Here is a 22,809-nt window from a genome sequence, read left to right on the forward strand (position 1 = left end):
GCTGGGGCTTGGTGAGTGCAAAGTGCCTGCCCTTGCAAGCAGGACAAGGGCTGCAGTCTCCTTCGGTCCCAGTCAAAGTCCTTTATCCGGATTCCCTGTGGGCAAGCATTTATGGTCTTACTTGAGAGACTCACTGAGAGGCATGGGATAAAATCTCACTTCTGACATGATTTCCTGAAGGAGCAAGACAGGGCAGCAAGGACTCGGCTGCCCAGGGGAGATTGGGCAGGAATTGTGTCAGCTCATGCTGTGTTGCCTTCTTTCTGCTTCCTCTGTCAGGGAGCAGCAGGAGACAGGCTGGTCCTTAAGGGGAGGTAAGTGAGGAGCTGAGGTTGATCCCAGAGCTGGCAAGAGCAGGGGCCTGGGCTAGGCTGGCACGTTGTTCCATGGGAGAGTATGCCAGGATCAGGTCTGACCATGGGAACCGCGGGCACATCACACATGGAATGGCTGTGCAGAGCTGTGGGGATGGATATGGGCCAAGGCCAGGCCAGGATATCAACCACTTCTTTTCAAGAACCCTTGGTTTCTTTGCACACCCATTTCCTGCCAGGCCCACCAGCCCCCAATTATCCAAGTCTTAATGCTCCATATGCAGAAGCACAATGTGTCTTGCAGTCGTGGTTGTCCTATGTGTTGTTACTACCTGAAGAACTAACACTTGACACTTCTCCTTAGTCCAGATGCTACTGTAAATTTACACATGGTTTTTATCAGTTGCAGCTAGCAATTAGCAGGTGACCATTACTTGAGAGCACCAAAAATTGAGAGATCAAGGATTCAATTTTGGGCATTGATTCTCCCACCACACACACATATACCCAGTCACTTGTCACCTGTTAGCATTCAGTTTAAGATATTTTAATGCTGTTTTTTTTTCTCCACCATCCCCTCAGACAATGACCCCTGCTTGTTATTTATTTCTTTTCCAGTTTTTTTCACAGTTCCAAGACTCAAGACACCTACTGTCTCCATCTGATTTACCAACATTTCCAAAGGCAGGAAGCAGCCTCAAAATAGGTTGTGAATAAAGTATATAAAATATCAGGCTGCATAAATCCAGGTGATAGTTAATGGAAAGAAAGATAAATCATTTCACTAACCATTTATTTACTTTTACCATCCTTAACATAACTGACAGATACATAGTGGATAAAATATTTAATTTAGGCACTCCTTAAATTTAGGATGCTGATTCTTTCCTGTTGATCTTCCTTAGGTGTATTCAGTATTGTCCTTTAATAATTTCAGCCATTCTTTTTCTTGAAAATCCTTTGGCATTACACTTCCTCTGTGAGAAATATCATAAGAAATCATTATATAGAGCTTCATATATTTTTCTAGTCTGTGCCTTTACTTAATAATTTACAATTATTCTGTAGTTAAGAATAACTTTTGTACTCTACTAAGTGTTAAAAAAACAGCAAAAAGGGAAAACGGTTATGCTTCTGGAGTGTTAATCTGTGCAAAAGTCTGAATATCCTTAATTTAAAACTGTGGTTTTAGAACAGGAGCTCTTACTGATGTATCTAAATTAGTATTCCTCATGGAACGATACGTACTTTGTATAATTTAGGGTGTTTTACTCTGTAGAAATCTTTTTTTCTTTTATTATTTTATGTATTTTCCTTTCTTAATTGTGGCTCTATGAAAGTCACAGAGCTGTACAGCGTTAACAATACATATTGTTTTATGCTGCTTTTGTGTGTGGATGTAACAACTGCTTGAGCTTGTCAACTACTCTGAACAATTTCATTGCCATTTCAAAAATTTGTAAAGTAAATTTAAAAAATCATGTTGTTTCAGTAATGATTCCTACTACTGGGGATTAGTACTGTTCTTTTCCGTGCTCAACTGATATCAAGAAAATACCTTGGCAAAAAATTACTGTTGCTAAGAAATGTTACATTAAAGAAAAAAAAATACACTATATAATATGGTATCTGCAAAACTATTTATTAGTGATTATAAATCAAATAATAGATAATAAGTTATTATCTAACATTGTTAATTTTACTCTCATCACCATCTAATAAGGATGTCAGGGAGTAAGGGAACAAGCAAACAAACAAGCAAGCAAGCTTGTTTTGTTTTGTTTTCCAAAACCGTCTTTTTGAAATAATTCATAATGATATTTCTTTATAATTTCAAGAAAGAACACTATAAGAACTGCATAGCACAGCAGCCCCTCTTTTTGTTTGATAAAAGTATCCAAACTGTCAAAGATAAAATTAAAGTTCTCTCTTTCTGGTCACTCACCAGGCAGCTGTGTTTGGATTTCCATAGTGATTCCACATATTGAGAAAAGATCTTGAGTTTAAGGAACCTCTAAGCACTGGATGTTTCTGTGACCACTGACATGTTTCCTGAACATAAACCCCTCCAGTCCAGCTGACTTTGGTTCCCAGGGTGTTCAGGCCTTCCAAACTTCTGCAATAGCTTAAGCTCAATCTTTCCAAATTGCGCTGTCCCTCATTTTCTAACCTTATTCTGTCTTATCAATTTAGGGATATGTGGAAAAGGACTGGAAAGCCACTATGACTGCGGGATGATTATCACTCTTGTCATGATGATTGTCATGATGCTGTGATCAGATAACAATACAAAAACAGCACTGATAAGTAACTGCATAGAAGAGAAATACTAACTTTGCAGGGGTTATAAATTACCTGTTCTTTAGACTTATCAAGTAGAACTAGACAAAAGAAACATTCAGATCTCCTCCAGTTTGAGGCCAGTTGTTAATGGTGTACCTCAGAGATAATGTTGGGGCCTGACTGGAAGTGGCTGTGGACAAGCTGCTTTAGCTGATCCGTCTTGAACAGGGTGATTGGACAAGATTACCTCAAATGTCTGTTTCAACCTATAATATTGTGTCATTCTGTGAATACCTGTGTGTGAGTGTGCCTAAGTATGAGAATGCGCATATACATATACACTTGTGAATATATGAATATAAACCCTCTTTATTTCCCAAGAACTAATACTTCCTTTTGTGCTATAAACATAGTTTTGGACCAGGTTTTAAACTGATATCTGCTATTTTGAATACATTAATATACAGGAACAGAAGAACTTCATGGAACATTGTATGCAACACCTGGATTGCAGTCCAAGTGCCAAGTCCCAGAAGGAGAAGGTAACATACATATATAATTGTACACCCACATCCACACAGTCTTTTCATAATATGGAACACATTTTGTTTGCATCTGTCATAGCTACTGTATATTAATTTTTTTCATAGTATGTAATGAGAACCATTGCTTTGAGTTGATTATTGACTGCGGTCAAACTTCCTGCTACTGTTTGCAAACTAAATTTAAACAGGAAAATCTGAGCCCTCTATAGATGCATATACAAACATATATATGTACACACGTTCAGGAAGACTAAACTGCAAATGACTTCTGAATGAAGACCACCTCTAATTCAACATAAATCTATCTAAATATCTTCTATGAGTACTTCAGTGTTAACTCTTTACTTCCTAAGACAGTTTATTTCACACATTAATCTGAAGACCTCCAACAAGGTAATGACCATTTTCAAGGATTTTGTTTCTTGCTACCTTTTCATACCTTCTGGCTGGTGTAAACAGCAACCTCTGCAACCCAGTTATATTTATAATCAGATAGGACTGATATTCAAAAGCCATCTGGACATGGTCCTGGGCAACCTAGTGTAGGCGGCCTGCTTGAGCATAGGGGCTGAACCTTACGACCCCCCCAGAGGTCCCTCCCAACCTCAACCATTCTGTCATTTTGTGCTTGTGCATCTGCCATAGTTAATAATATCTCTTCTGCAGTTTCCTGCCTTGTTGCAAACTTTTCCTAGATTATGGTTGGAATGGAGGGAGAGTCTTTATTGTGCTATGGGAAAAATCAAAATCATTAGCTGGTGTGAGTTTTCCTAGTTACAGTGAGCCAAGTGAATTACACCATTAAAAAGCTGAGTTTAGAGGGTGAACTCAACTGTCCATTGGTGATGAGGAGACAAGGGAATTAACCTATGGTTCTTCAAGAAGTCAAATTAAAGTGTTCACCATGCTGTTAAGAAAAGAGAATGGAAAGGCAAAGAAAAAGATGGCTGGAGGAGTCAGGAAAAGTAACAATGGTTTGCTTAAAGAACTGGTAAAAAGAATAAACTGAGCAAAAAGAAAGAAAAAACCTACAGGAAACACCACCTTGTCTATCATGCCCAACCGTGACTTGGGCATGTCTAGCACCCGGCTGTATGAACGGTTGTAAGTAAATAAATCCTTCTGTTTCCACTTGAAGTACACAAAATCAAACTGGTTTGAGATCTGAAATACAGTAACTGTAAGGTTTTCTTAATTTATCCTTCATCATGATGGATTACAGAAGTATTATTTTTGGGCATTGCTTTATTTTTACTCTGTACTATGTCACTACAACATAGGAAAAGAAACTCCATAATAATAACTTTTTATACCTTAAGTATTCCACTTCAATCAAGGACTCTCTTAATGTGTGGAAATATTTGGCTCAGCAGTCAGTTTTGGGTGACTGGAGAGAGTGACTGGAACCCAACTAATAGCACACCACTAACTCAGAGTGGAAGAATGTTGTCAGTTTGATTGGAAATTGAGAAATGAAGGAAATTTTTTCCACAGTTCAGATCAAAGACTTCTGGTGTAATCATGACCATGTGTCTTGCATGTCCCATTTTGTCATCACCAAAGATGATTGCAGCACACCAGGTGGCTGCAATTCATTGGAATCATTGCCAGTGGCCCATTCTAAAAGTCACAAACCCAGTGTAGTAAATATTTAGGAAAAAGCAGGTGACTGTGAGGAAAAAAAAACAAACCACAGTCCCAGAAAGAATTGCAGGCATACTGATGGTGTCTGAGCACCTTGTTGCAGGTGACTACAGCCGTTTTCCCAAAGTGGTTTTGCCACATGAAGTCATGCTTTCTGAAAGGGTTGTGGTAGTAGTGACCCACATTCAGTAAGTAAATACATACATACATTTTTTTTTCTAGCTAAGGCAACAAGTTGTAAGTAGAATTAGGAACATACAAGTAAAAACCCCTCAAGTTCAGTCTCCATATAGAAGCAATGATACGGTGAGCTTCTTAACATCTTTCCCCTAGCTATGCATGGTAGCGGGCTGTTCTAGAACCTCTCATTTATACCAGTTTTTGTGTTAATCAAACATAACATGAGCATTTTTCCTGTGTGTTATTATCTTTTAGCTAGATGATCGTTCCCCCACACAGATGTATAAGTCCTACGTATATTTGTACAGCAAATCATATTCTTCTTTCCACACTTCTAAACTAAAGAAGCCATATAGTTTTGTTTTGTAAAATCAATTCTTTGTTGTCCTGATTCCTTTACTGTAATTTCTCATGTTACATTACAGTCTTATGCTTCTTCACAGTGTGTAATGTACAACTCCATTTCCATTCCTTAAGTCCAAAAGAACACCTAAGAAATAGTCTAAAAATAAATAAATCCAAGCCCTATCTGTTATCTCTGTCTTTATTATCAATAATATTTCTTGATTCTCTGTAGCTAAATTTCAGAAGTAGTCTTGGCCATTGTGCTGTACTCATCCCTGAAATTCTTATCTGAGCCCAAGACCACATCTTGAAGAACTTTTTAAAACACTCTTCCAGTCCAGTTCAGCACAACTCACTGTCACCTCTCCTTTTCAACAATTTATTATCTATTTTAGATGTAGGCTAAACACTTTATCACCTCCTTTGACTAGAAAACCTGTCATTTCACTCAACATATTAAAATAATGACTTTCATAACCATACACTGCAACTTATCTTATTTTCCACTTATTTAAAAATTGTTAAGTATCACTTATTTAGTAAATGACTTTGCTTTTCATTTCAAAGCTTTTCGATTATGGACTGTCTGATCTACAATATGCTAGTACAGTGATACAGTGATAAAACATTTCCTACAGATTTGTGAAATACTGATGGAAGATTGAGCAGCTTTATGCATCCATTTCCTGTATTTTCTTTCTTGTACATAGGCACATGCCAGTTTTGTTTTTTACATCTGTAATGCAAAACATCTGGTCTCATATTTTTAGCACAATCAGACTTTCTTGGTTTTCTTTCCACCATAGATATGATAACTGAGATTTTCATACAGTTTTTCCGACACTCATTTTTTATCAGTGTTCATCTTTACATTCACATTTGGTGTAAAAAAAAACCCAACAAACTGAAGCTTATGTGTTCTTTTAGTTACAGAAAGAGATAAATATTTATGTCATACTACCATTTAGTAAATTTATCTTAGATATATTCCTACAGCATTACCACTTCCCCCACTCCCCTTACTTTACACTCTCCCTCACCCTTACTTTGGAAGCTTTTACTTTCCATATTATTGCCTTTCTCAATTCAAATCTCCTAATCCTTTCTTGAGCACTGACTGTTGATCATCAAAATACTGCTTTGCAAAGCTAGGCCATGACCTTTCAATCCTCTCCCTGCTTTGACTTCCTGATTTGGCATAACATTTTGCTATGATAAACAGTCACACCAGGATATGAATGCCTGAACTCAAAAGAATTATTGCCAGACAGAGACAGTCAGTGTGTGGTCACAAACATGTTTAAGATCCTATGTCTATGCAGTTCTGAAGTCACCTTCATGAGAGACAGTCAGTGCGTGGTCACAAACATGTTTAAGGTCCTATGTCTATGCAGTTCTCATGTTCATAGGCATCATACAGTCCTTGACATGGGGCAACTTAATACATATGTAGATATGCCCAAATATTTTCGTCTGTAGAAGTATTCAGATTAGAATATAAAATGTTCATAATAGCTGATGCTCATAGCATGGGTATGACAGTATAAGAGGTGAAATTCAGACTAGATCCTCTTTGAGCAAGCACAGCCTCTCTCAGTGAAGTCTAAGACAGAAATAGACAAGACCCCTCAGTATTTTTAGTGTTTATAAATTGAAAAAGTTTTAAAATAAGCTAAAGTAGGCAGTATTGCACTTTCTGTGGAGAATTCAGATAATAAAATTCTTCTTTTATTAGAAGAATCCAAGAATTCACCCCCAAATTGTCCTGACTGGAAGAAGAGGTGGCTTATAAAGTATCACATTGCTAATCAGAATTATCTAGACATCAAATATGTCAAATCTAATTATTTTTTACAATTCTTGGCTTATTATTTATTTTACAACTCTTAATTTTTATTCTATTAAAAATGAAATCTTGTATTCGCTATCCATTAATGTACATTCACAGGCATATTTTAAGTTGGGTAGTAAGGCAATCATACCATTGATTCAGTCAGGAATTCAAGACAAGACAGGCCCATTATCTGGGCCCTTCTGACCTCACTGGACATAAACCTTGACCTAGTAATTCACAAAGTCAAACCCTTTTCAGCCATGGCAATCAATTCACAGCACTTCTCATTAACATTTACTCCCCACTGATATTTATTATTGGGTCCGTGAAAAGGGTATGAGCAGTCACTATGTGGTGTTTTTGCAGAAGGAACACTTCTTACAGTTTACCTTTTTATTCTAAGGTTTTAGAAAAAACACATTGTTTGCTTATAATTATTGACAAAAATAAAATGAAAGGAGAACAAAAAAGTTCAGAGCAGAATCTTTAGCTAACTGAAGTTGAGTGTGACATTCACGGGAAACCATCCAAAATAGTTTTAAGATTTTAATAACTCCAATGCTGTTGCAAATATTCACATGAAGATGGTACTTCATTTGGTGGTGGTCTTTGAAGGAGAGCACTGATCTTTGGCAGAAGCTAAAAATTTCATTTGCTTTAACATCCTCAACTGAACACTGAATCACCGCTGTATTTAAAAAAAAAGAAAAAAATTGTACCTCATTTTTTCTTGAGACACATTTTATAAAATAATATGGAAGCCAAAACACTGAGATAATTATACGTTGAATGTTTTCTGGCTGTACTTTATGCCTTATAATACCTTGGAGAGACATTCTTATAATCACCACACCTCTGTTTTTGCATTCTGGCTCACATCAAATGTATGTGGGGAGGCAGGATGTGCTAAACTATAACAGACTGAATGTAGAAGTTTGCTCTGAGCTGATTGCATTCCTTACTCTCAGAAAACTGCATTAAGAGACTTATCAGGTGAGGGTGCATTAAGACAGATTAAATGTTTGCATGTTTCACTGAGTTCTACAAGCCAGAATTCCTACAGCTTGTCTTAATTTGGCAGGACAAATCCTGACAGTTCAATCTGTGAAAATGGTCCTCTATAAAACTTCTGTCAAACTAAAAGCTGCTCTAGAAGTACTTGACATCTAGGTAGTTTTGATTAGCAATGTGATACTTTATAAGCCACCTCTTCTTCCAATCAGGACTGTTTTGGGGAGAATTGTTGGGGCACAATGACCCATATATTGATGGCATTCTCCTAGAACGACAAAGTATGCCTTGAAAATAAATAACAGAATCACAGAATTGTTGGGGTAGATCTAGTCTTACTTGACTAACAATATTAAAGCAGGTCGGCCACGGCTTTGCATAGCCACATCTTGAAAATCTCTAAGACTGTCAGCCTCCCTGGGTGAGAGTCCTGCTGAAAAATTCCTGCTGTCCCATCTGAATCTCCCAAATTGCAGTCTGTGGTCCTTATCATAGTTTCTGTTACTACTGAGAAAATTTGGTTCTAATATTATCTATAGCCTTCAAACAGTCATGCTATTAAATGGTCACTTGCATTCCTCTTCACCAGACTAAATAAGCACATTTCCCTCAGCTTTACCTTGTAAGCCATCTGCTGTTGGCTCTCAGCATCTCTGTAGCTCTACACTGAATGATCTCCTGTTTCTTGACATCCTTCTGGAATAAGGAGGTCACAAACTAGGCACTGTATTGTATCAGTGGTCTCATCATCACTAGAGGAAATACTCAATCTGCTTGCCATGCTTCTTCCAATATAGTCTGGTATGTGTTATTCTGCCTCAGGTGCAGAGCATTGCAATTCGTCATGTCGAATGAAGAATGAATTTTATGTTGGTTCATGATGAATTTTGATTTAGTCCTTAGAGTCCCTGTAGATTGAAGCACCTGTTTCCACAGTTGGGCATCACAGAAACTTTCATTGAGGATGCCATCTAAATTATCATCCAGAATGTTGAGGAAGTTGCTGAACAATACATTCCCCAATATCAGCTCTGGGGTACAGATATCAATACTTGACACCACTGAGATGAACCCAGCAGTCCACTTAACTTGTGTTTTTATCAGTATTTCTATCAGTACTGATTTACTTATCACAAAAGCATGTTCCAAAGGGCTCACTCAAAAGAAGGTAAGGTAAAAGAATATTTTTCTGGACCTCATTTCTAAGGCAAACTGGCAAGTTTTAAAACTGATTGTTATTTTGAAAAATAACTGGATGATTGGGCAGGTAATTTTTGTTTTCTTTTGTTGTTTTGCTGGGGGTTTTTTTTCTGGTTTTTGTTTGTTGTGGGTTTTTTTTTTTTTTTTGTAGTGCTGTTTCATGAGTAGCATTTTTGGGGGGCCCAAAGAAGTGAGAAGTCTGTTCTGTGGAGCGAAACTGTTATGCAAGGTGAATACATCTCCTAATGGAAGAAGGTCATGCCATGCTCATATATCTGAACTGCTGCTGGGAAAGACAGGATGCTTCTGGCAAAATATTAATTCTGTTCCTCTGTTCTTGGTGTGAAGATAAGAGAGTCTACGCCAATTTGCCTATCAAATGGCATCCTCTCCTCCCAAAAGCAAACAAACCAAAACTCACCAGGTATTCTGTAACAATAAATCCATTACTAACTGATATTTATGAAATTATCTTTGTAAGGTGACCAACCAATGTATAACCAAGAAAGCATCAGGAAAATTAAATGCTTTCAAGCAAGTGTATGGCACTGTAGCATGATGAACAAATAACTCACAAAGCTTGCTCATTGTCAGACACATCACACAGCAGTGACTAAGTTCTCTGCAATTTCTCCCAAGCAACAGGCCCTTACCCCAAAGCTAGCTAAAGAGAAGAAGATTCATAGATTATTTTTTAATGAATAACAGCAAATAATATTCCAGACCCAAAATTTTGATTCTGACAGAGAAATGGGATTTCTGTCTTTACAGAAATAGTATTCAGTGGCAGTTTTGGCTGGCTAAAGGCTAGCAATTATGTGCTTTGATCTTTATGTATGATACTTTTAAATATGTATTGTGTTTCAACAGAAGTTTAAAGGCGCATTTAATCCTATGTCTCTTCCTGTCAACCCAATGCAAAAAAAAACTTCCTTTCATAGGACAGAGCAGAGAGTGGACTTGTTTGAGCCTTCTTTATCCCTATTATTTCCAACTCCAAAAGGCCTTATGATATGGAGTATATTTCCTAAACTGCTACTATTGATAGAGAGATGGAGATCTTCCAAAGGAAAAATAGCCAGAGGAGCAAGAAAAATTACAGGCTACATACAATCCTAGCTTTGTTCTAGAAGAAAAGAACCTCACCCACCTTTAGGCTTTGTATGACAAAATAACAGATTGTCTACATTTCATATGTGTGTGCATACATATGTCAGTTCTTAAAAAACAGGTCATAAGAAAAACAAGGTATCATATTTAACACATTAACACCACATGCCATTTCAGACAGCGAGATAAGATAGCATGGTGAGTAGGCCTAACTGTTGGTATTTAAGCTATTAATCATAACCTCTCCTTTCTAGCAGCATGGGGGAAAAAGTCAGCATAGTTAACATATTTCTCATGCATATGCTGGCCTGTACTTCTGTACTGTAAACAAGCTATCTTTCGAATACCTTGATTTGATCCACTGTGTCTTTTAATTTCGTTGTGGATTACAGTAATCAATGGCAGCTGCAAAGGGAAACATTATTTTCATTATTTTGGATCAAACTGAAAATAAACTTTAGGCTGTATGTCATGGAATAAATTAAATCTCTTGTACTTCAGATTACATTCAAACGTCACACCGTCTGTGTATTGCGGGCCTCTTTTCCATCATGTTCCTTGGTGACCTTTCACTGTGTTCAAAGGATAATATAACAAAGTAGCATTACAGAGATCATCTTACATACCTCTCTTATTCTATATTCTTGCAATCCAGTGCAATAAAAACATATTGCAAATCTAAACCAAACAGACCTAGATTAGATATGTTCAACACATCAACCACTGGTTGGGGTGATTAGGAAGCAGAAGTTTACGATCACAAGGTACAACTTGTGTAAAAGTGGTTTACACCAGTCACAGTGAAATTTCAGTATTCAGAGTTCACAGATTCATGTGGAGGTGCATGGAGTCTAAGGCCTGATTTTGGTCTGAGTGCCCCTTTGCAGCATAGTCGCAGTATTTGAGATAGTAGTTTCTTTTTTTCCATTTTTCAAATCAATGGGTTCAACAACTTATTTGGCTCATCTCCAGATTTTCCTACCAAGACCTGTGTTTCAGACACCTGCTTTTTAGAAAATAAAACAAACAAACAAAAAAAAGTAAAAAAAAAAAAAAAAAAAAACCACAGTAAAACAAACCAAATAAAGAAATAAGTTTTCCAGATGATAACAGTGATGGCTGAAAAAATTGTCCACTAAATTGCAGAGCTATCCTTTCATATTTTTCTTCTGGAGGATTATGCTCAATCTAGAAAATGTCACTTTTACCACACAAGCAAAAATTGAAGTCAGAAAGTGTCATCCTATAGATTTACATTTTACCAATAAAGTCAAATAATGTCTCTGCACCTTACTGAACTTAACAGAAGATCTTTAATTACTAGTCGGTTTTCTTTTCTTGCAGTGAATGCAATCACTATTTTCTTATAAACAAGCAGAAGTTTCTGTTGTGGGAACCACTACCAAAACCAATCAGTTTCACCTTGATGTTTTCAAAGAAACTGAATTTCATTGCACTCTTTATGCTGAACAAGTAGCCTCACAGTAGAATTAGCACAGAAAATGGAACCCAGTAGTCCTCATATATTTTTGTCACATCTAGCTAAACTTTCCAAAATGTATAATTCATGCTGGACCAAATCCATACATGAAAAAATAATTTTTATTCATTCTTTGACCCTGCAGTACTAATGTTCTTCTTCCTTATACAGAGTACACAGTCATCTTGGTGCTATTTGCCATACTCAAGAGGAAGATATCTCAAAACGGAAATTGAGGGGCTACACTTGAAAACACTTAAAATCGCATACCATTCTATTTTCTTTACCATAAAGAGGCAGTTTATAGGCTGGAAACCCTTGCTGACTTTTGCTTTTCCCTCGTGCAAGCAGGGTGTGGACCAAGGCAGCTGCAATCTGTTCTTTCTTAACCTTAACTTTCTATTGTCAGAGCTTCCCCTTAGAAGCTTTAAAAAGCAAATAAGAACTTGACTTAGTGCCACATAGTGCAAACCTTAAGTCTGTTGTCAAGTAAGTTGAGTTTTGATACTCAGCCTGGAGATTTGCTTTCTTTATTTTTACCTCATTACTTTTTTATTATGTCAAGTAAAACCAAATTTCTCCAAGGGCAACTTTTTTGCTGGGGTTGGGGGGTGGGGGGGCTGTTTGTGCTACTGAGCCCATTTAAGATCCTGGTGGTAAAGAAAGTAATTTTTCCACTCAATTTATTTTTCTTCTATTTTCACAATTAACTTGCCTCTTGTGGTACTTTGTTTTTTCTCTGCAATTATATTGTATTATTTTCATTTCTTATCCCTTCAAGTTTCAGGGAAAATTCAGATATATTGGTTTTAGACTCAGTAGAATAAGCCCATACATATCCACTATGAATGTATTCTTCCTCATGGACTTTGTGAGTGATATAAGATCATTGAAGTCACCAGGCAAATTCCAGCACTGCAAGGCCAGGGTCATACTTAGCACTTTTATCAGGAAGCATATATAACTCTTAAGAGCATTTATTGTAAAGTCAAAGTATATAAAATGCTAAAGCCAATAATCTCGTTAAATAGGCCACAAAATCAGTGTTTAAGAGAACAACTTCAGAGCAAACTAAACCACTGTAAGATGTTTATCAAATACCATGGACAATCATGTTTTTTAAAGTCCAGTAACGTCATTATTGCTCCTTTAAAAACAGTTTCCTTATGGAAATTTCTCAGAAAAGGCACTCCCACACGAAAGTCCTTGCTTGAAAGAAAATTACTAAGATGTTGATGAAGCATGATTGTATTGTTAATCAAGAGAGTGATCATGCCCTATCACTTTTATATCATCTCTTGAAATGACTGCAAGTGTATTTCTATATTGTAAGTATTCAATACAATTTATTATAAAGAAGATATAACACTGTTTTAACCGCAACATCTTATATTAATTTCAGATGTAAAATATATATGCATAATTATGCATTTGTATTTTGCAAACACAATTTTTTGTGATATTACTCTAAGACTGAAAGGGGGCTGTTGGTTATTTTTCCAGGAGAAGCTGAAAAAAACCTCAAAGCAATTTCACAGCATAGGTAATTCAAATATAGTAGATTCCCATGTTATGAGGATTGTAAATTCTGTAACAACCAATTTACAGAGAAAAGCTCTTTTGAGTCCAACTTTTAATTGGTCTGTGGTTGATTTGTTGTTTGCTTGTTTTGTGTGGCTCCGAAGATAAGCCAGGACTCTGGTTTGGTGATTTCAGAATTTGTCAGTGACCAGGTCTAATCAACAGTTCCAAGCAAATTGAACAGCTGCATGAGTTCCCAGCTGGCTTTCCAGAAGCCAGGGACTGGAGGTTTAAAACCAGCAATCAATATCCTCTGTCTCAGCATTGTTAAGATCTTGTTATGGCTAAAAGGGGACCATACCTGCTATCTGAAACCAAGAATTTACTGTTACCCAAATTGAAAGCTTTAACTGTATAGCCAGAATGAAATAAAAATGTATTATTAGCAGCACAGATGCACTGATGCTAATGCAATCTAAATAGAAAACAAATAAATTTACAGTACAATATTTCAAAAGTTGTTATTTAGATAAGCATTCTACTACCAACCTCCTTTTTATCTCTATTGTTAGGCTCACTTTTCAAATGCTAATGGAGCCTAATGTCAACAGTTCACTCTATGGGGAATTACTGGGTTACATGAGCTTCTTGAAATCTTTGCTGGGAGAGTGTGATGTTAATGATGTAGGTTAATTCTTCTCTTTTAAAGAAGTATCACAATGGTGACAGTTTCTTCCTGCTGCTGTTTTTATGTTTTCCTACATGCTCTGCCCTCTGCTCTTTCACCACTTTGCATATGGTAGGTACTTTTTTCCTTGTCCATTTTTCTGTTTAAATCCAGTTCTCTCCAGTTCCTAAGTTTTCTTTTTTTTTTTTTTTAGTAACTGATTACTGGTGAGTTACTGATAGCTCCGGGACCATAGGTATCATAATCTGCCCAAATCTTCAAGATCTCTACTGTCACCCTGATCTGTTCTCTGTTATGCTGGATCATAGTTACACTACAGAAGTAGTTCACTCTTGTATAGCATAACTACTTGTTGCTCCTATCCATATCATTAACAATAGGGATTGCACCACATAACTATACAATGCTAAACAAACTAAAATTAAATAACAGCCACCTGGTCATTAATCTATTGCTGTTAAAGCTAAACAATTTAGAGCAAAGCAAGCCAAGTCCAAACAAAGCATGTCTGATGGCCCCAGGCCTGCAGTTTGCATTAGCTTAATACAGAGCCAGTGGTCTGCTGCAATGACACTTCTGTATTTGCTGGCCAGTAAAATTACAGATGGAAGAGTATATACTGATTATATCATGCAGGAATTATTTTCTGGCATAGACACCACAAGCAACAGTTTAATCTGCCTTTAAATCTGAGAAGATAAACTATGTCACTGGTGCAGAGGTCCTGGCCCATAACATGGAGCAACTGCATAGTAATATACATTTTCAGATAATGGTCAGGCATCAGTGGATTGAAAAGCTTCACTGTATATCTATCTGCCTAAATACTTTACCACTAAGTCATCAAAGGTCCTTATTAACTTAACATGATGACATCATAAGGTAATTTTAAGGTGAGAAAAATAACACGTGAATAGATTATTTCAGTTATTTACAAGTTTTTTCTATGTATGATCAACACCCTGCTCTGCTTCCAGATCTGTTCACCTCTTGAGCATCCAGAGATCTCAGAGGAGTCTGCAGAGACCTTGAATAACAGCCCAGAAACCCCTGGACTGGCAGCGTGGTGACTATGTTTGCAACAAAATACCAAATGTTGGGTGTATTATGCTCAAAAAATGCCATCAAAAACGGAATATGGCTTCTGGTGATATGTGATGTTATGCATTCAGAAAGGTCAGGCAACCTTGTAGAATTCCTTACAAGACAGTCCAAACATAGTGTATTCTATAGTCAAACAGCTTATGTACCAAATTTACAAATATACTTTGCTGAATAAAAAGAGGTAATACGACTAAAAGTCTGCGACATAGCAGAAGAATGAAAAAATTCAAGCAAGATCAGTTGTAAACTGATATGACAGAAGGAATAGTTATTAAAATTAGTTTTTTAATAATAAAGATCTTTTCCTCACATGATCGGTTTAGAATTGTTCAAATTATTCCAATTTGGTTTTACTGTGGATCTTTAACTAGAAATTAATTCATCATGAAGTGCACATGATGCATTTTATTTCCTATTACAGAAATCACACACTTTTGTTTCCATGTTATTGCAACAGACACACATTTTCATTTGGTTTCTTTTTAGTCTACCTTCAAAAAAAAAAAAAAAAAAAGCTGTAAAAGTGAAATGAAAAAATTATACTAAAAATATAAGCAAAAATGTATATAATATCTATACACATTTTTTTTTAAGTAGGAATCTCTGAGGAAAAGATTTGCAAATTGACATGCTCATATCCATCAAAACTAAAATTCCCGGTAATTATCAGTCTTTTATCTACTTATTATACAGAATTATTTGCTAGCATAAACCTTTGCAGTTTCAGCCCCAAAGAAGGGCTAGAAGAAAAAACTGTTTCCTTTCATAGGATTTCAACTTTGAACGATTTGGAGAATTTATTTTTTTTAGGTGACCAAAAATCTGCATGCATTTAAAACTTATTACATGTTGAAAAAGTCTGTTTATGTGAAATAATAATTTGTTTCCAAAGGACTATGCAATAGCCATCTGGCAGTACCAGTTCAGACCTATATTTAAGGTGGCCTCTTAAAGAGAGGAAATCACAGCTTCCTCTTGGGTAGGTTCCTGCTGATGTGAATATACAGAACTGAAGTTCATGATTCATTTACTTCTAGCCTAGTTACTTCTTGACTTCTCTAAAAGCATCTGGAGAACAGTATCTCATCTCTTTCTGAAATCAGAGGCAGGAAAACAGACTCAGAGCCTCATTAAATTAGGTTTCTATTATGGCACTGGAAGCTGTTGCTCTAAATTGAAATGGTCAGTTTGTCAGCTGCTAGAACTGGAAATAATCTTACTGCAGAGTATATCCACTAACTTATATGCACTAAGGATCTTATCTATGGCTTTTCAAGCCCCCAGAGGTGTTTTGACTCTTTGTTTTTTTTTAAAAGAATGAGATTCAAAGATGCTTAATTTTTGTTTCTTTTAGCACCTGCTAGGAGAATCACAGTGGATCACTGAATTTGATTGCCAAAACATATACCACAATATCCAGTCCAAATCTTATTTCTTTCATAGGTAACAAAACATAGGCGAGCTGCTCTTCTTAGGAGTCATGCTGGTGGAGCTATTTCCAGTTTCCTTGCTTGGTCTAAGGTTTGTGAACACCCTCCTACAATTTATGAGACTATAGGTCAAGTAGATGGAGGGAGAGCATTGGCACAAGTTTAGGAACTAACAGATGGATGAGAGGTTCAAAGTTATGTCAAAGTCTAAATACAGCTGAAAATAAGGAGGCAACATAGAAACTACGTACTTGTGCCAATATACAGGAGACCTTTTTTGACTGATAGAAGGGAGTGATTTTGTGGTCTTAAAACTGTTTCTTAAAGTGAACAATGATGGCAAGATTCGCCTACTCAATTGACTTAGAATAATAAACTGTTGGTTTGTATTTTTTTCAAGTCAGAGCTAGTTACCTGAAGACTGAAAAAATCCTATCCATTTTTTACATATTTAAACGTTTATGTGTCTGTATGTTCTCTATTACATTTACACATAAACTCATACACAAAAGACACCAGGAACAAAAGAAATACATTATTTGAACTGTTCCTCTAGCGCAGTATGTTATTACTCAAAGCAGGTCATAGGTGTGAGAGAGAATAAGACCAGAAGAAGTATATATGACACTTCCCTCCAGGACTTTCTAATATGTGCTGGGGACTTTCTGTGCCAGAAGTGATGACCCTGAATTCTGGTGCAGCTTTCAAGGGATTTCTCTTCCATTAACTTATGCAAATTAACCTTGAAGCTGCATAAGCTTTTAACATTCACAGAGATCTGCAGCAAATTCCAGTACTTAAATTTATATCATATGGATAAATATCCATATGAATAAGTCTCTCTCCTCTGCTTTTTAAATCTAAGACCCAACTGCCAACCCTGGTTCGATTTGAGAACCTTTGGTCCTTCACGCTTAAGAGACAGTGAATGGGTGTTTCCAGTTCAGCATCTATTCTATGTATAGTTTTACATAATTCTATGATGTTTTCATCATTTGTCCTTCAGTCATCTCCTAGTAAGGATGGAGGGTTCCTTTCCATATTCTGGGTTTCTTTGTTTCTTTTTTTTTTTTTTTTGCTTTTGAGCAGGCTTTTGATAGGTGTCTCTTCCATCCTTCTCAACAAGAAATGATTGTCTTCTTCCTGTACCATTCCCTGTTTCACACAATATCAAAGTTCATATATCAAGAATCAACTTTGAACTTTTTACAGAGGCATAACAAAAGTTCTTTGTTTTGATTTCCCCCTGTTAACCACAGGATATCTCCCATCTGTTATAATTCAGTATCTTATTTCAGCATCATAACAGATCAGAGATATTCTTGATACAAGTAAAGTTGGGACTGCTTTTTCATGCCTGTTTACTTACATTCTTCACCTAGATACCTAGGGTGCAAGTTTTTTTCTGCAAATCTTTACAGTCAACTTTTATTTTAAGTGCCCCAAACATCTGCAAATTTTGTCAACCTGCCATTTTTCCTCCGTTCCAAATAATTTCTCTTGAGCAGCACCAGCTTTTTCACAGTTCTCTGAAGGATTTTACTGGTTATCTCCTATTATTGTGAAAAGTAACCACTAATTTTCCATCTTATAGTCAGTTTGTTAACAATATAAAGACCTTTCATCCTGTCCCATTGATGAGAATTTGGGCTCCAAAATAAGGAAATACCAAATTAGGGAATTCCACTGTTTACATTTCCTGTGCAATCTCAATATGTCACAGTCTTACATGTAATCACATACTTAAGTTTTCCAGAGTTGCCATGTCTTAGTCAGAGCACTGAGTCAATTTCATTACAAAATCAGTCAGAGCTCTAGACTGTTTCATCCCAACTTTGCTTCCACCAGATGTGGAAAATGAGTAGTGAATTACAAAGTTTAAGTGTGGGAAAACAAAGCACAGTTGAATTTTGCCTTGAAAACCTGTTGTATGCATTTGTTTCAGAGATGACAATGTTAGAAACCTACTTCAGTGAGGTTTCTCTAAAATGCTACTAGCTATGTTCTGTGCATTTATTTCTCTGTGTTCATCCTTTATTTTCTGGTACTTGAAAATGCACTTTGTGTGTTTTGAACTATGATAGTGCTGTATCATGGTATATGCTTAAAAAAACCCTACCTAATAGAAACCTTAAATTAATAGATTTGTTTTATTTACTGTTTGCATCAGCTTCAAGTTTTCCAACCTTCTCCTGATTCCCTCAGCCAACAACCTCATCAGGGGCACTGCGAAAAGAAGTAAATAAATGAAAAAGACTTAAATGCCATAGTGAGGAATGCCATGACAAAGCACATACTGAATTTAATAATTTATTGCAACTCCTACATTTTGTGCAGCAAACTTGGGCTACATTGTAAATACTGCACACTGTATACACAATGTTGATTAGCTGCTCAGTAAGTGAGCACTCCCCATTCTCTGCCCAAAGATCACTGTGGAATAAATAACATAAGATTATGTAATTAAAGACTGCACGGTGATCAATACATATAGGACAACCAGAACAATGTAACAAGTGCTAATGTAATTGTGACCTTTCATAATCTGAGTGCTTTACAACACAATCTTGACCTTGCTGTTTGGGTTGCTGGTTTTTTTTAAATAATTATATTCACTTAACTGATTTGATGAATATCTTTCAGAGAATTGCCAGAAGTTAGCAAATAGCAAACAGCCCAATTGCCAGTCTGAAATCATGTATGGACTTTTAATTGACAGTAGTCCCATTCAGTTATTCACAATATTTCTGACTGCGTATTTTTCACCAAACAATTTTAACAGAAAATACTGTTTATCTAAATCCAACACTTCCTAAATTATCATGATCATGTCAATAATGCTTTTATTCAGGATAATCTTCCTTAAATCAAGAGATAATATCTGTCAAAACAAGTACCAGAATAACATAAGAAAGGAGGAAGTAAAGGAAAGCAAAACTGGGAAGAAAGGATTACCGTGATCTATTGGTTAAGTGAGTAAGGACTTACGTAGACTGATGAATTTCAGACCAAGTACTTGAATCACCGCATGAATATGATTTGGGACTTCTCTTTGATGAGTTTACTGTAGTTGATGTTGGTGGTCCTGCCCCATTTTCTGTAAATAATTTCATGTTCCCAGAGGCAAAGAGAGGGAAGGAGAGAGAAGAAGTAAATATTTATGTCCATAGACATAAATATGTAACAAGGGCATTCATCTGGACCACAGAAAATTACATTCAGGGCTGAATGGGGAGTACTAATTCAACACTATTTGGAAGTCTTTTTCTCTTAATTGTTCAATGTGGGAATAAAATTTATTATATAAAAAAATATTATAAGATCCATTACCTCGTGGCCAGTTTATTTACTTGGTGCTTCATATTCGTCTTCCACGTATATCATGTAGAGTGAAGAAACAAACCTTTGACTCCCAGTGATATTCCTAATTCCTGTATCTTTTCTAGGGTTGAGAACTAAGTTTTATTATGAAAAGGTCTATAGGTTTATTTCTGAAATTTGAATTTTTTTTTTTAATCTAAAATTGTGTACAGAGACCAGTTTTTGCATACTTTCATATTTCACTTAATTTGACTTAATGACATAATTTAAGAAGTAATATTTATGACTTCTTGAAGAAGAGGAAGGAAACTCATTGGTAAGAAAAATTATGCAGTGCTTCCTTTGTAACACATACAGAAAGCAGAAACATTTTTTTGTTCTGGTATTAGTCTAGAGAAGTCTAGACACAGAGCTTCTAATGTGGCTAGTTTAGATAGTGGCTGAAATCAGTCATGGAAGCGCAGACTCTAGGTGTCTTAAACCCACCAGTGATTTCAGAAATGCTCTAAGGCAGCTAGCCTGTTTTGAAATTCAAGTTATCATAGTTTCACTTTCATTATTAATACTAATAAAATAGTTCAGATCTTTCAGCTACAGTTAAAACATTGAAATGGAAGAGAAACTCCAAATCTGTAAAGAAAAATGTGGGGGAAAAATAAGGAAGGGTTAAAAATAAACTAACCTGTAAAGATAACAAAGATAGGACAACAAAACTGGAAATGACAGATCGAAGGAAAGGAGGTGAGATGCTGAGAAGATGTTTGGTAGAGCTGAAGCCAAGAACAACATTAAATGTATGTAGAAGTGATCAGAATATACATTTTATTTAGGTTCATTCAGACCGTAGGACAAGCACGGAAGAGGAGATGGAAACAGCAGGGACAGAAAATTAGACTGTGAAGCAAACGCTTTGATAGCAATGGATAAAGTAATTTAGGCAGGAGTAAATCTCTCAGATCTCAGATAAATGAAGGAGAAAGAATGTCTGAAGTTGATGCTAAGGCTGGATATATATGTGTGCAGCAAAGAACTGTAATTACTGGAATTAACAAGAAAAGCATGAGAGGTAATACAAAATGTCTTGTTATTCATAGTTAGCACTAATCAGAGATTAGCCTGTACTTCACTGAATGTTCATATTGCTACAGTAAATTAAAACTACTTTTATTTTTCTGCCATGCAAGGGCTGCAGAAGCAGAAAGGGAGAAGAGCTATACTGCATGCTGACTTTGAACATTAGGACAATCCATTACAGACTCAAAGATACATGAATACTTAACATCAAGTTTCAGGGAGAATAATTATGTTTCTGTACAGAATCAAAAGCAAATGAAAATGAGAATGTGGAAATGAAAACAACACTTGAGTAGCAGCAAAATCTAAAGAGGTAAAATGTTCCCAACTGGGAAGCCAGAATAAACTCACTCCATAATTTTAAAGCAACTGTCATATGAAATCATAAATCAAGGACCAAGGAGTATTTAATGAAACAGTCATATCAGAAATCATAATGTCTAATGGGACTAGTGAAAGAGAAAAGAAGCTCTATTTAGATGTATTTCTCAACTGCATGCAGATATTACAGCAAGCTGTGGTTGAAGGGAATAATTAAAGACATGAGACAATAATAAATGAGGTAAACTTCAACATGTGTTTCCCACAGATAAATCTTAGAGATCTTTGAAAAGGTAACTTTTCTGATAAGGAAACCCATTTCCAAGCCAAAAGAAATGTTGCAGCTTTTGTCTCTCTGGACTTTGGTAAGGGATTTGATGCAATGGTACAAAGGAAATTTCTTGTGAAACTGGAGAAGACAGGGATTAGCAGAGGAACTGAACGCTGAACAAAGGGATGGCTCAAGAAAGACAGCAATTGAGAAAGATAGTATCTAGATGGAAAAAGGATTTTAAGGTAATATATCAGTTTATAACCTTTAGAAGAATCTGATTTAAAGTTCTTATTAGAAACTTCAAACCTGATTAAGAGCACATTAATGTAAAGCAACAGGTATCAGGAATCAACAACATTAAAGAGGAAGACTGGAATTACCATCCAACAACTGAATTACTATGATGTCCAAAAAATTTGCCGTCTTCAAGAAAATGAATTCAAATCACATCCCTGAGATATTAGGAAAGAAAGAACCTGTCCTATATGAGGAGGCTTAAGAAGCTGGGATTCATGACAGAGAAAGACAATAAAAGAAACATTTTCTACTCATAAATATATATATATGTAGAAAAAAAAAAAAAGAAATGAAGGTAGTAGGAGAATTATTTAAGATTGCCCTGGGTTTAGCAGCAGCATTCATTTTTTCTCCTTCTTGGTAGCTGGTGCAGTGCTGTGTTTTGACTTTCGGGCTGGGAACAGAGCTGATAACAATGATGTTTTGGTTTGGCCAAGGACTTTGTGAGTCTCATGCTCTGCCAGGGAGGAGGGGAAGCCGGAAGGAAGCAGAGACAGGACACCTGACCCAAACTGACCAAAGAGGTATTCCATACCACAGCATGTCATGCCCAGGGGGGAACTGGGAGGGACCCGGAAGGACAGGGGGTCAGCCGGGTCGGACTGGTGGTTCGGAGCGTGGTATTGTACTCCTTTCCCTTGCTATTTTCTCTTATCATTGTTGTCATTGGTGGTAGCGGTGGTGATTTGTATTGTATATTACTTGCTAGACTGTTCTTATCTCAGGCTGTGGGAGTTGTATTCCTTCGATTCTCCTCCCCATCCCTCTGGGAGTGGGGAAGGGGGGGGCAGCCCCTGGGGAAGGGGGGGGACGGACAGACTAACGTGGGCCTC

General features: G+C 36.4%; 1 long non-coding RNA gene across 1 annotated transcript in view; it reads left to right on the plus strand.

Annotated features, from left to right (window-relative positions):
- LOC133219224 (uncharacterized) overlaps positions 1-22,809 on the plus strand; it is a 54,084-nt gene that overhangs the window by 15,471 nt on the left and 15,804 nt on the right. The window contains exon 2 of the long non-coding RNA XR_009727382.1: positions 3,065-3,139. This is a non-coding gene — a long non-coding RNA (uncharacterized LOC133219224). The remainder of the gene's footprint in view (positions 1-3,064; positions 3,140-22,809) is intronic.

The sequence above is a fragment of the Neopsephotus bourkii genome, unplaced genomic scaffold (assembly GCF_033783945.1).
Source record: "Neopsephotus bourkii isolate Nb327-2 ecotype Australia unplaced genomic scaffold, CSIRO-AGI_Nbou_v1 NB_1328, whole genome shotgun sequence".
NCBI classification, from domain to species: domain Eukaryota; kingdom Metazoa; phylum Chordata; class Aves; order Psittaciformes; family Psittacidae; genus Neopsephotus; species Neopsephotus bourkii.